Raw genomic sequence first — 13,711 nt, forward strand, 5'->3', positions numbered from 1 at the left:
ACGTTTAGGTCAAAATAAATTCTCTCTTACAACTCATTCATAATTTTAATAGCATTATTCGATCAATAAATGCTAGCCAATCATCACATGAAGCTTATCCCTTGATGTAGAGATAAATTTTGGCACAGGTGCCTAATTACATTAACTTTTGTATGGGGTAAAATCAGTATAGAGATAATTTTCAATCTTTTATGCGAGGCGTAGTTGTTTGGACCCGATTTTACACCATCGTTCCATGCAATCGAGGCCGTTGAGTGAGCATAGTTTCACACCATTAGATAGAAAAGTGAAGATAATTTTGTTAACGGATAATATTATGATAATTATCTTTTAGTGATTTATTCTTAAGGTTGAGATATATATCTCCATGCTGGAAACACGACGGCACAATTCAAGTTGATTTGGGTGTTTGGCGTGTGAATGTGTGGATGGGATTAGTTTGGTTGACTGATGGATTCAAGTGGTATGCTGCAAACTGATTGTTATCCATTTAAAGTACGGTGATAATTAGTAAACAAATGAATTTGGAATTCATTTAGATGGGATCAGGATGCATGCATGGTTGAGTTTAAAGGTGATGGAATAACCTAGGTAGGCTAGGCTTCTGATGTTATGTGATGTGATAAGCCTAGATAGGCTTTTATTTTGTTTGCAAAGTCAGATAGCAATATGAAGGATACGCCTTGGCACTCAAACACGAATCAATTTCAGTTTCAGGCGTTAAAGTTGCAGTTGAACTCTACTAAATTATTTGGCCGTGCAAAGCAAAAGATATGAATGCTATAAATACAAGGTGCACGACAACAAATAAAGTCATCTCCAATTCAACATACAAACGGCCCTGCACAAACCCTCGCTCTACGCGAAACCTCTCAAACACCTTGAGATTTTTATTTTCTTTTTTCTGGCGACACATCTTCAATTTGGATAAACAGCACTATGAAGGCAACTGGCGACATCTTTAGTTTGGATAAACAACATTGGAGCTGTAGAATCAGCCAATCAATGAGCACCTTCAGTTTGGATAAACAACACTGCTTTTCGGCCGACTGATTACCTATCTAAGTCTCGGTCGACAAGGATTTTCGAGTCCTTGTTGGTAAAGGTCATCTCATCAGCCTTCTCGGTGAAGTGAGGTGTTACCATGTTACTACATTCAGCACATTGAAAGTCGAATTTGATATTGAACTTCGCAGAACTAGCAACATTGTCTTTAGGCTCTAGAACCTGAAAGCCGAGACGTGTTCCTTCCTCGGCCGTAGTCGCAACATCATGAAGTCAGCAGTGCGTCCAACGCCACATCAACATATTTTACTCCCTAGCCGAACTTGGCCGACAAGTTGGCACACCCTACACACAACCGAAAGATGTAGCTAGTTTATTAATTACTCGACCTACGTGCCACGTAGGCTGGGTAGTTAATTTTTAGAGTCAACAGTAGTACAAATAGTTCATCAAACAAACTCTACTTAAATTTCATCTTCAATGTATAAACTTAACCACTTATGATCAATACCAATCCAATCCTAGTCACTTCCCACTAATTATGAAGAACATTGCTTATTGAAGGAGACAAATAAGCATACTGCTAGAACTGTGAAGATTTAAATAATTATACAATTCTTGTGTTGCAGCTGCTTGAAGAATACGTTGTTCAATAAATACTCAAACATTTGAGTAATTAGGCGTGAAGATTTTTTAGCTTTAACATTTCCACATTTCCATCAGAAATGAAGATCTCAGTTCACAACAAAACCCTAGTCCTCTTTCTCTCACAACTCTTCTCACTCCTTGTCTCCAAAGCATGCCATTTAGTAGATAAACAAGCACTTCTCCATTTCAAGCACAACATCATTTCGGACCCTTCTAAACTGCTCCATTCATGGTCACTATCCTCCGACTGCTGCTCCGCTTGGGAAGGCATCAAGTGTGACCCTTCTGGCAGGGTTGTCAACCTCTCACGGCCGAGGCTTGTTTGGGGCAGTGACTTCTTGTTCGACACATATATGTCTGGGACCTTATCTTGGCAACTTATCGTTTCTTCAACTTCTTGACCTCAGCAATCTCAAGGACTTGAAGGGTCCAATACCACCAAAATTTGGGGAGCTATCTCACCACACTTATCTCTTCCTTGATTCAAACAAGTTATTTGGCTCGATACCAACGACATTTCGCTACCTTTTTAAATTGGAGAATCTCTATATTGGTAATAATTACATATTTGGTGTTGTCCCTTCATCTGTTTTTGGATCTTTGAGCTCACTTTTGGAATTAGGCCTATAGAGAAATAGGTTATCGGGGCCAATTCCAACTTCAATTGGGAAGTTGGTTTTGCTAACAAGGCTTGATCTACATGGAAACAATATATCCGGAAGCATTCCAGTCTCCACTGGCAAGCTTAAGAGCTTAACATATCTTGATCTATCCGGAAATCGGATAAGTGGTAGACTACCTCAGTCTATTGGTGCACTTTCGCAATTAGTCATGATGTATCTCAATCATAATCAGCTCAATGGAAGCATTCCTTCTTCGATTTCTGGGCTTAATTCTCTGCGGTTTTGTCAGTTATCCCAAAACAAGCTCGCATGTGCTTTGCCAGCATCACTAGGCCAGCTCCCAAAGATAGAAAGGCTCATTTTCAAGAATAACAAACTTTCAGGAAAATTCCTTGAAGGAACCTTGCAATTCTCACTGACATTTTCTTCTCCAACAATCATTTTACAGGCAAGATTCCTTCAAGTTTTTCCAATTTACTTAACCTACAAACACTAGATTTGTTGAAAAATCGATTCATTGGTCAAATTCCACCTCAGCTAGCAAAATTACAAAGACTAGACACTCTAGACCTTTCATTTAATCCTTTGGGATTGGTTAGTGTACCAAGCTTTTTTGCAAGATTGAAACTTTTTTGACTCTTGTTGGAAAGAACCGGCATTGAAGGGCAGCTTCCGAGTTGGTTATCTTCATCATATGTCTCCATATTTGACTTATCAAGCAATTCCTGGACTAGAAAGTTACCTCATCGGATAGGCAACATGACTAGCCTTTCATTTCTGAACTTATCAAACAATGGTTTCCACTCATCAATCCTAGCTGAATTCAGAAATCTTTCACTCCTAATGGATCTTGATCTGCATCTTACAATGTTCACCGGCCCAATCCATGGAGACACAGTGGGAGATGTCAAAAACTTACCACACTTTTTCCTTCAAGCAATAACATGAGTGGAAATATTCCAAAGGAGGTGCTGAATTTGAAAGACATTCAAGAATTCGATGTTTCTAGAAACTATTCGATCGAGTGGGAAAATTCCTCCTCGCAAAGCCATTATTCCTGTTTTCGATTTCACAGATAACCCTGGCTTGTGTGGAGCTCCATTTCCTCCTTGTGATCACTTTTGAAGTTCTGGCTTGAGAATTTGAGAGTTGGGATTTAAAAGTTTAGACATTACTTTTGGAAGGCTTCATTCTTATGTCATTGCACACTCGGAATGTAACAACATCACCAATCTACTAGTTAAACTCACTTTTCAGTCATCTTTTACTCAAACATTCTTCTGAAACATTCATCTGGCAGACTAGCTATCCATGAGTCAGATTTAATTTTGCAAATTGTGTGGCTAGCACAAGCGAGAGGATAAAATTAACATTGAAAGTTGGGAGCCTTGGGAAATTGATTGAGACCATGTTTTGTACAAGTCTTTGAGAAGCAACACTACAATCCTACGTCCTAACGGCTATATTTCCACCGCATGCTCCACAAATTTAGGGTTTCAACTTTCAAGCAAAGATTAATGATAAAGCTCCAAGCCCTAAATTGGAGCACCATGTGAAGTAGGTGTTTGTTGATAATATAAAAAATATATATAGTCTGTCTGTATACCTACTCTAATCTAAGGAAAGAAATGAAAGTAGCATTCAGAATTCAAGAGATTTGTAAAACAAAAATTGGTTGTTGGATTTTTCTGCTTGTTTTGTTGTTTGGAAATTGGTTTTTTGTGCTTGGCTTATGCCGTATCCATGATTATGAGACAGAATAGTTGTCATTGGTTTTGAGGATGCATCACCTTTACAAGGTGGGGGTGTTTCATAATTGACAAACGAGCATGCACTTGAATAGGTAATTGTGGGTTAGACAAGTTTGGTTAAGGTAAAGAGCTAGTACTTTTTCATATAAGAATGACTTATATAACACGAGCACACTGTTACCGTGACATTCCATGTCAATAATATAGATACATGTAAGTTTTTTCCACATGACATGTTTTCATTGGCACTGAGACATTCTTCTTTCTACCTTTTGCACTCCTCCCATTAATTTCATCTCTTGATTATTTGGAATTGGAGAATGAGAGTTGCTAATTAAAAAGTTTACGGTTCACAAAACAAATTGGGTTAACTATATTTTATACCCTTAAGGTTTGAGGGTGGTTTTTAAAATGGGTCATGAGATTTCAATTTTCTCGTATTGCTCCTTAAGGTTTTGAAATTGTTTCAATTTACACTTTTTTCTAATTAATTATTTAAATCTTCATGGCCTAACTTAAAATGGATCGTGTTGGTAAGTGTATAATTATTTATTTGGCTGAAAGTTGACAAGCAGGCACCAGTGGTCTAGTGGTAGAATAGTACCCTGCCACGGTACAGACCCGGGTTCGATTCCCGGCTGGTGCATCTTATTTTTTCCCCTTCGAGCTCTTATTTACTTTTCCTTGCAATTTACTGCATGCCTATTTCATAACTGAGTTTGGATTAACCGTGCTACTATATACACATATGATATCGAGGCTTACATCGATCTCACATTACATCCATCCTTAAGCATCTAAATTCCTACCACCACTACCACTCAACCACCAGATAACAGTCTTAAAAGTGCTTTTGCTGATAGCCTGATAAAAAGTGCTGCTGCTGATAGCCTGATATTAGAAATTTAAACTCACTTTTCAGTCATAATGACCCCCTCCCTTTTCTTGGTTAGGAGAAGCAAATTTACGGTCGCTTTTCTAAAAGGATAAAAGCATGCAAGGACCTTTGTAACACAATATCAAATGGCGACAATCAATAAGAAAACATCATGGAGTGCCAAAGGTCTGGAAATAGCTCACTTTCATAAAAAAAAAAAAAATTTGTCTGTAATAGAGGGCCAAAATGAATCTCCAAAAAAGATTTCAAGATCAAATCGCCAGATGGCTTGCTATTTGTAGCCCGGTTGGTATTTTGGGCCATCATTGGTCATGGAGCCTTCCCACGTTCAAAAGCAAGTTGCTAGTGTTGAGAATGAGTCTTACATTGATAAGAGAAGCAACTTTGCATGGGCTTATAAGAGGTTGAACTACTCTTTATATATTTGGAGAACTAGCTACTCTTTATATTGTCAATTGATTTTATGGTGGAACCTCAACTTTCTTCATAATATCAAAGCAGGTTATCTAGTGAAACCTCAACTTTCTTCAACTACCTGGTATAAAAATTGAGATAAAAAATTATAACTCGGCACTATTCCTTAAAACTACATTTTTAGAGGGCTAAAAACGGTGACTTGGAAGCCTATGTCGAAGGTTAGGTTTCAAAATCCCACTGATCTTGGATATGAATTCGAGATTTGTTAGACCGTAACTCAAAGAACCGCGGACCTAAAGACATAGTCCGGTCTCATCCTCCGAAGGCCTGTGTTAGCAGTTTCATGCGTATAAATTAATCAATCTTCATACATCACTCCAAGTCAAAACCCGAAGTTAGGCTTCATCCTTGAAATTTGTTGTACCAATTGAAACCATAAAATTTGTTTTACCAACAGAGAACTGGAAATATTATTTTGGGATTTAAAAAAGTAAGACAGATTTCACATTTTTTGGGGGGAATGATAGTGATGGTGGTGGGATGCGATGAGGGGAGGGAGAAGCTGCGCTGGGCGACGTTGTGTGGAGGAGGAGGAAAGAAGACAATGGGACACAATAGTGAAGGAAAATATAAAATGTTGTGCAGTGTCGGCATCTGGAGGCAGCAGCTGATGCGAGTGAGATAGCAACTGTTGCTACTTGCCAGCGATAGCATCCCTCGTATATTAAAGCAAATCCGAAAGGAGTTTTTGCTGCCAAATTTTGTCCACATGTTTTAATTTTTCAGAACATGCATGCATAGCTTTAGACGCATTCAAGAACGTGCATTCCATACTTTAGCCTTGGCATAAAGCTTAGGCAGGCAGCAGGCTTGTAGTTTATGCGTCATTGTCAACAAGGATATATTAGCGTTTAATTTTGAAGCTAGCAAACGGCGCATTATAGTCCTCAACTGTTTGGGCCGCATTCTTATCATGCGAGTAAACGGCTAAATTACCAACAAGCGTTTGGTTCAGTAAGTACTACTCTCAAATTGCTCGCTCAATGCTAGGGTTTGAGTCCAACTCCATAGTCGCTCGTTGTCCTTGGGGGTAAACCTACTCTTTTGACAGTATTTCTTTATGTGTGCATGGTAGTATGGTACAGTTATACGATCAAGTGCCCAAAGGTCAAAAAACCTTTTTTTTCCCCTTTTTTTTTATATTTATATATGTTCCAACTTCAACTGCTGGACTCTCTCCCTCTTCAAATGGATTGTGTTCGCACTGAAAGGGAAATTTCTTTTCTTCCTCTTCTTTCCGTCCCAGAATTTCCTTATTTGCTTGATATATGATGGGCTTTTTAGTCCTCCTCCAAGGAGAAAATATTTTTGAATGATGGGCCTTAACTTATTCCTTCAACTTCAAACAGAAATTGAACCTTAATAAAATACATATTTTAAGTAACCACAGGTTAGATCAGTTCGTTTGGGTAGTTTGTTGAAGGCGTGGGATACCTCATCCGTTCCCTCAAAGTTTGAATCTCACTCTCTGTAACTTATAAATTTTGTAATAATTTAAAATTTAATGTCTTATAATTAAAATAACACAGATTTTCGTAGCATACAAATTAAATCCTCTCCATTCTCGCACTTCAGTTTCCATAATTTCACTGTGCTGGCACAAACCTCCTAATATTTTACCTGAAGTAGTTTCAAAACATTTCACTTTTTTTTCCTGCAGCATGGTGCATGCCCTTCTGTAAAGGGGAGATTCATGGCAGTCCACATCAAGCTGCCAATATGCTACCCGATAACCATGCTTTGGGACCACGAATCCTTGGAATCTAATCAATCATGGAAGCAGGGAGTGATTCCCCCTCCCACACCTCACTGTGTTAGTATTATCATATATGATACAAATTAGATTCATATCGATGAAATTGAGGTTTCACTATAAAATCAATTGACAATATAGGAAATAGCCCAAGACCATATAAGCACATAGAAAACCTTGTCCCTCACCGATGTGGGACAACTCTCAACACGCCCCCACAAGTGTGGCGGATTTTCAAGCCTATACGTGGACAACTCTCAACACACCCCCGCACGTGTAGCGGATTTTCAAGCCTACACGTGGACAACAACTGGGTGACGTGGAGCACATGTGGCCGTTTGGCTTCACACAAGGACAACCTGCTTTGATACCATGATGAAATTGAGATTTCACCATAAAACTAATTGACAATATGGGAAATAGCCCAAGATCATATAAGCACATAGCAAACCTTGTCTTTCACCGATGTAGGACAACTCTCAACACATATCATATATGCAAACCAAGTATAGCGTAAGCATCCGGTGTTTCCGTAATTGTTCAATTTAGTTGCATCCAGTCTTTCTATTGTTAGAGAAGATGCTAAATTCAAATTTTAAGAACAATAGTTGGCGCGTAAACATGTTAATAGTGAAAACCATAGACCACGAATATTAACAAAGTTACAATTTAGACTTGAGATTACTTACTCTAAGTTAAATCCAATACACGATACCTCAGCTTGACCAAGACAATGAGTGTGAAAGAGGATATCACTATTAAGAGTTAAATCAAAGAAAACACATTACGTCAAACAACTCGTTATTGAACTATATTTTCAATTACTTCTAGATAGTGTAACTTAGTCCATTGTCTAACCTACTTTTATACAATTTAATTTACGCATTTGTCTTTCAATTCTTTATTTTACGTTGTTTTATGACACACTTGTTATTCAATTCTTAACTTCATATAATTTAAATTTTTTTTCTTTGTCTATTCAAATCCATTTAAATACAGGCACTTATACGTTTTGTGTTATTTTCTTTTGGGTCGAAATTACTATTTGCATTCTTGTTCCTAATTTCATTGACTTCTTTTCGCTTGCTTTAAGTTTTCATTGGGTTTACTTTATATTCTGTTTCGATCCTAATTTAAATTTTTTTTGTTACCTCTCCCTTATTTGAACATGCGTGAACAGCTGAATTAGTAAGAAAATTATGTCAAATTGTTTCCGCGTTTATAATTACACGTACAAATGTGCTAAGAGCCTGTTTGAGTTTGTTTTTGACAAAAAATGCTGAGAGTGTGACTGTATTGTCCGAGCATTTGATCGTAATCGCTTGAATGAATAAAAATAGTTGGGTGGGGTATCTAATTTATGAAGTTAATATGCTTGGAGAGCTTCGTTGGGAACTTGTTTTGGATGGACTCGAATCAAACCGTAACAACAAGGACACGTGACATGACACGAGTTACCTTCCTCTTCATTGGAAATTTCACAAGATTCCGTACTTTCTGTTCGTATTTTCACTTCTCCACTTCTCACCTTCCCGTACCATCATCACACACAACAGGCAACACACACACCCAAGGACAGACAGACGCGACACGCTGACACCATGGGCATCTTCCTCCAGCCAAATTAATTTTGGGACAATGCTGGACTTATATTTTATGACAAGTTATTATTCCGTAAAAATTTATTCGATTTGAAAACCGTTAAGTCTTTCATGTGAGTAAAAAATGTGATTATTCTTCATAAGAACGTTATTTATTATCATTATTGTTGATTTGTTCTACTTCGACCAATAGCTAAATGTTTTTGAATTTTTATTAAGTACCAGCAACATTACTATTCTAATTTACACTAAGGGGAGGGATGATTTGGACTCGGGATACAGTGATTTGAAGAGGAATGCCCTTAACCACTTGCAAACGCCCTACAAATTTAAATTACTTTTTTTAAAGAATAATTTTGATTATGTCATCTGTACGATAAACTGATGCTACTTTTTAGTGCAATAGTAATAGTTCGAGCCATGACATGGTTATTTTCTTTGTTCATGGAACACGAGTCGGTATATCACGTGTCATAATATAAGTAGAGAAAATATATGTTTATCACCAGCCTCCAATTGCACTATGAATGACATTGTACTAGCCCATTTTCTTTCAAAAGAAAAAGTACTAGCTTGTTTTTTAATACTGCTAGAGTAAAATTAACAATTCTTAATAAAACGCTTAAATTTGTAATGTTTTATTGTATTCGTTTCTCTTAGTGTTTAATCCTAACTTAGGAGTCCAAAGATTTCCTACTGGTGGATTGGCCTCATTAAAGCCTACATTAAGTGTGCATATTTTATTTGTTTATTTTACTGCATATGTGTAGGATACTTTCGTATATGTTGTGGATATGGAAATTAATTGGAGAAATGACATGTACATTGAATTTTATGCTAGAACCTATTAAGAGAATCTACAAAAGAGTTTAGAAAACTAAATTTGAAGTGTCATATAGAATTTTTTGTGCTCCAACGAACTTGTCATATGAGTCTTCAAATTTAGAAAATTTCATATAGTCTCTACATTTAGAGACTCTATCTCATTCTTCAAACCTTCTTTTTATTATAATAAGTTGCCCTTGTCAACTTTTTTCAAAAATGGAATTTAAAAAAAAAAACATTATTAGTCCCCTTGGTGATAAGGTAGTTAGAAGATAGTCAAGAGGTAAAAAAAACCAGGATTTAGGCCCATGTGATGAAGTCTATTAAGATTTAGGTCCAAAATTGAAAATTCTGTCAACTCTCTATTAATTATTATCATGAGTTGAAACGAAACTTTCTGTTAATTGTCAGCACGTTGGACTTACATGTGAGACTAACTTTTATCTTCTTTTATCTTCTTAGTCTCACACGTGAGCCTCATGCGCTAATAATTAACGGAGAGTTGACAGTTTCAATTTTTGGTCTAAATCCTAACTGACTTTCACATGGGCTTAAATCCTAGTGTTTTTTTTTTTTTACTGCAAGGGTTATCTTCCAACTATTCTATCACCACAGGAACTATTAATTCAATTAAGCCTTTTTTAAAAAGTCATATGATGTGAAGTAATAAAAAAAATACTAAGATTTGTGGACACGGTTGGAATTGTGAATCAACAAATTTTAGTTTTAAAACAGTTTCATGGGTCAACAACAAAAGTTAATATTGATACTCCCACCTTTTAAGTTAAAACTGCTACAATCTTAAAACATTTTTTTTTCTTCTAAACAAACGATATTATCTATATTAAATACATTAAAATAAAATTCTACGACTTGAGTCAAATATTGTCATTAGTCATCCGTTTTAGCTTTGTTAGGCTCCATTTGCCGAGGAGGGGACGATCCCCATTAAATTGAATTTTTGAAGCCCACTTTTTAATTTTTGAAATTCAAGAAGAACGTTATCATAATTTTCAAAATTCAAAATTTAAAACCCAAAATACAAAAAAAAGAAATTAACAATGGAGAGAAGCGACGGATTTTAATTGGGCAACGTCACCTGTCCAATAGTAAGACGCCACGTGAAGAAACGACCCCGGGCGGTTGAAAACGACTGCCGGAAAGTGTTCGAAGCCGGCTCCCTTTCCTCGTCTCGTGTATGTTTTTACCATTTAGTAAACCGTCAACTTTCGGAATCTCGCTCACGTATTTGACCCTCTATACCCATTTTTGTCTTTTCAAAACATTGCTGATTTTAGTTTGGGATACTTTGGATGCGGTCCTTAATCCTTAATATTCTTTGATTAAAACCTTAATAGTATTCAAAGTTCGATCAAGGTCCCTTAACTTTGTACACCTCATTATATTACTATTAATATTTTTATTTTTATAGTTTTGACATTAATTGTTTGATATTTTATGAGATTTATAATCCTATAAATTTAAAATCCCTTATTATAATACTATTAGAAACGGTTACAATAAAAAAATTCAAACATTTTGATTGAATAAAATGGATAAAACTATGTAAAAATAAGAAATAATAAATGGCAAAAGAATGTATCCGTAGTGTTTAAAAAAATTGGTACATTTCACATATAACAAAGTGGTACATTAATAAAGAAGAATGGGTACATTATAAATGAATTAGGGTACAGATAAAAGATTAAAAATTATGAGTACAAAAGAATTTTTAAAAATATAGGCTCCAAAAGAAATTAATACATGGGTACAAAATAAAACTAAAAAGAAAATACTACAAATTAAAAAAAAATGTTGCAAATTAAAAGTGGGTACAAACTAAAAATATAAATGTATGATACAAAGTTTAGGCATAAAACATAAATATACCATATGTAATTTTTGTATCATTGATTAAATATACAATGTCACATGATGTTATACACATGAGTACAAACACAAATAAAACTTTAAAAAAATATGGGCACAAAAAGAAACTAATATATGGGTACAAATTAAAAATGAAAAGAAAATTGGTACGAATTAAAAAATATTTGCAAATTAAAAATAGGTACAAACTAAAAATAAAAATATATGATAAAAAATTTAGCCATAAATATAAATATACTAATTGTAACATTTTTAACACTAAAGGAATATATTTAAAAAAATATATATTTTATTATTCAAATAATTAATGATGTTATTAATACCCAAGGATCTTGATCAAAAATTCAAAATGAATAGGATTTTAATCAATGGAGTAACAAAAAGAAGGATGTGAACCTAATTTTCCCTTTTAGTTTTCAAGTTACAAAACTACCCCTGCCGCTCATCGATTATTGCGGTTTATGAAATGTTGTTGAGTCACTCGGCCACCGACGTTAACGAACTTATTTTAAATAGGATTTAGAACACCTGATAGTGAGTGTATTTGGCACTAAGACTAAGTGCTAAAATAGCTACATCAAATTATTGTCATTTAGTATTACGATCTGATGACATTTCTCTTCACTTGGAAGTGAGAGGTCTTAAGTTTGAATCTCGTGGATGGCGAATTTGATACTACATTAGGTTATCCATTGTGTAGTTTATCCAAACTCTTCTTTCATTTAATGTAAAAATATCAATGTATTAATTTTTTTTTTTTTTAGCCATAGAGAGGATCCGTTCTCTAAGCCAATAGGCTACGGGGTTATGTCGGCGTTCAAATCTACATCTATGATCTATGTAATATCATATGACAATCCAAAAAATTAAGATTTACTGGCTATAAATTTCCAAAGAAAAAGCAAAGCAAACCAAAAAACATATGATCGCCATATTCAAATTAATAATATCACATAACAGTAATACGGACGGACTCGCCTATTTAGTTCAGCATCCAATTCCACCAATTCCCAAAGGAGAGAGTAAAAGAATAAGGTATCGTTTGAGTATGTATATATAAATAAATATTCTTTTGTGATAATAATCATGAGGGAAGGGTGACTCGGAGACAAAAAGCTGGGGCCATGTCATTGACTCACTGGTACGCATCATGATCATCATCACCATCATCATCAACTTTCTCTGGCCTTGCTTCAAAGCCATGTCTGTATGTAGGTACTGCTGTAACTGTCGTTGTAGAACTCGATCATTGCGGAGTTCGTAGATTGGGCTTCGGAAGGGCATCGTATAAATTTGGTCGTACCAAATCCCTCTGTCCAATTTATGTAGGGAGAACGATTTTGTTGGTGTAAAAACACTAACATTCTGGCAATGCAAGTAGCAAAAATTTATTCATTCTTAGGAAAGTAATATTTTTACTGAAATAGTAGAATTTTATAATAATAAGATCATAATATATACTTTTAAAAATTGGTCATACTTTCGTTTATATTATTAAAGATGCGTTCTCATATTTTAGAAATGTCATATTGCACCAAGAGACAAATGAGAAAACACTCAGAGTTAGGACATAAAATAAAGAATAACAGAGAAAATCTTTTGTCAAAGATGGAGAGTGATTTTAATGTAAGTTCAAGGAGAGGATGGATAGAGGAGAGAGAGGGAAAATATAGGAGCAATGAGTTGTTTTGCTACAAAAGGGAGAACTACTGAGATAAGATGAGCTTGGAGCAGAGTAGGCTGACAAAAAAAAGGCTAAAAATCGTCTACAAAACATTGTTTTTATTGAACTTGTTATATGGGTCAAGACAAATTAACAAGGGGGATTACATTGAGTTATTGGGGTTATGGGCACTCAATGCCCGCACTGTAGCTCCCCCATAGAGGATGGCTGAACGAATATGATGCCCTTGCCAATTAGGATATGAAATTATAATTACGCACTATTTTTTTGCTTCTATACACTTTGTTTATTTATAGTTATTGAATTGAATATATCAAACGAAACAAATCAACAAGATTAAGCAAAGGTGTGTAGAAAGAAAAAAAATTATGTGTGGTTATCATTTCCCATTAGGATAACCAAAATATATGTAATCATTCAACATTTTTTGTCAAACAATAAGTCACTCACTTGATGTCGTAAATCATTCAAAAATAAAATTTCACTCATGTGTTTTTTTTTCTTTAAAACTTTTATGCATACTTTTAAAGTTTAATAACAATAAAAGGGTAAACAT

At 35.2% G+C, this 13,711-nt stretch overlaps 1 non-coding gene and 1 pseudogene across 1 annotated transcript; both read left to right on the top strand.

Moving 5' to 3' along the window:
* The first annotated feature begins 1,730 nt into the window (after nt 1–1,730).
* On the top strand, nt 1,731–3,401 carry LOC148690800 (uncharacterized; annotated as a pseudogene).
* Nucleotides 3,402–4,602: 1,201 nt separating this feature from the next.
* TRNAG-GCC (transfer RNA glycine (anticodon GCC)) lies at nt 4,603–4,673 on the top strand. The gene has a single exon. It is a non-coding gene; the product is annotated as a tRNA-Gly (tRNA).
* Nucleotides 4,674–13,711: the final 9,038 nt, after the last annotated feature.

Source organism: Pyrus communis, chromosome 15 (genome assembly GCF_041283825.1).
Source record: "Pyrus communis isolate YQ-2024b chromosome 15, ASM4128382v1, whole genome shotgun sequence".
Lineage (NCBI taxonomy): Eukaryota > Viridiplantae > Streptophyta > Magnoliopsida > Rosales > Rosaceae > Pyrus > Pyrus communis.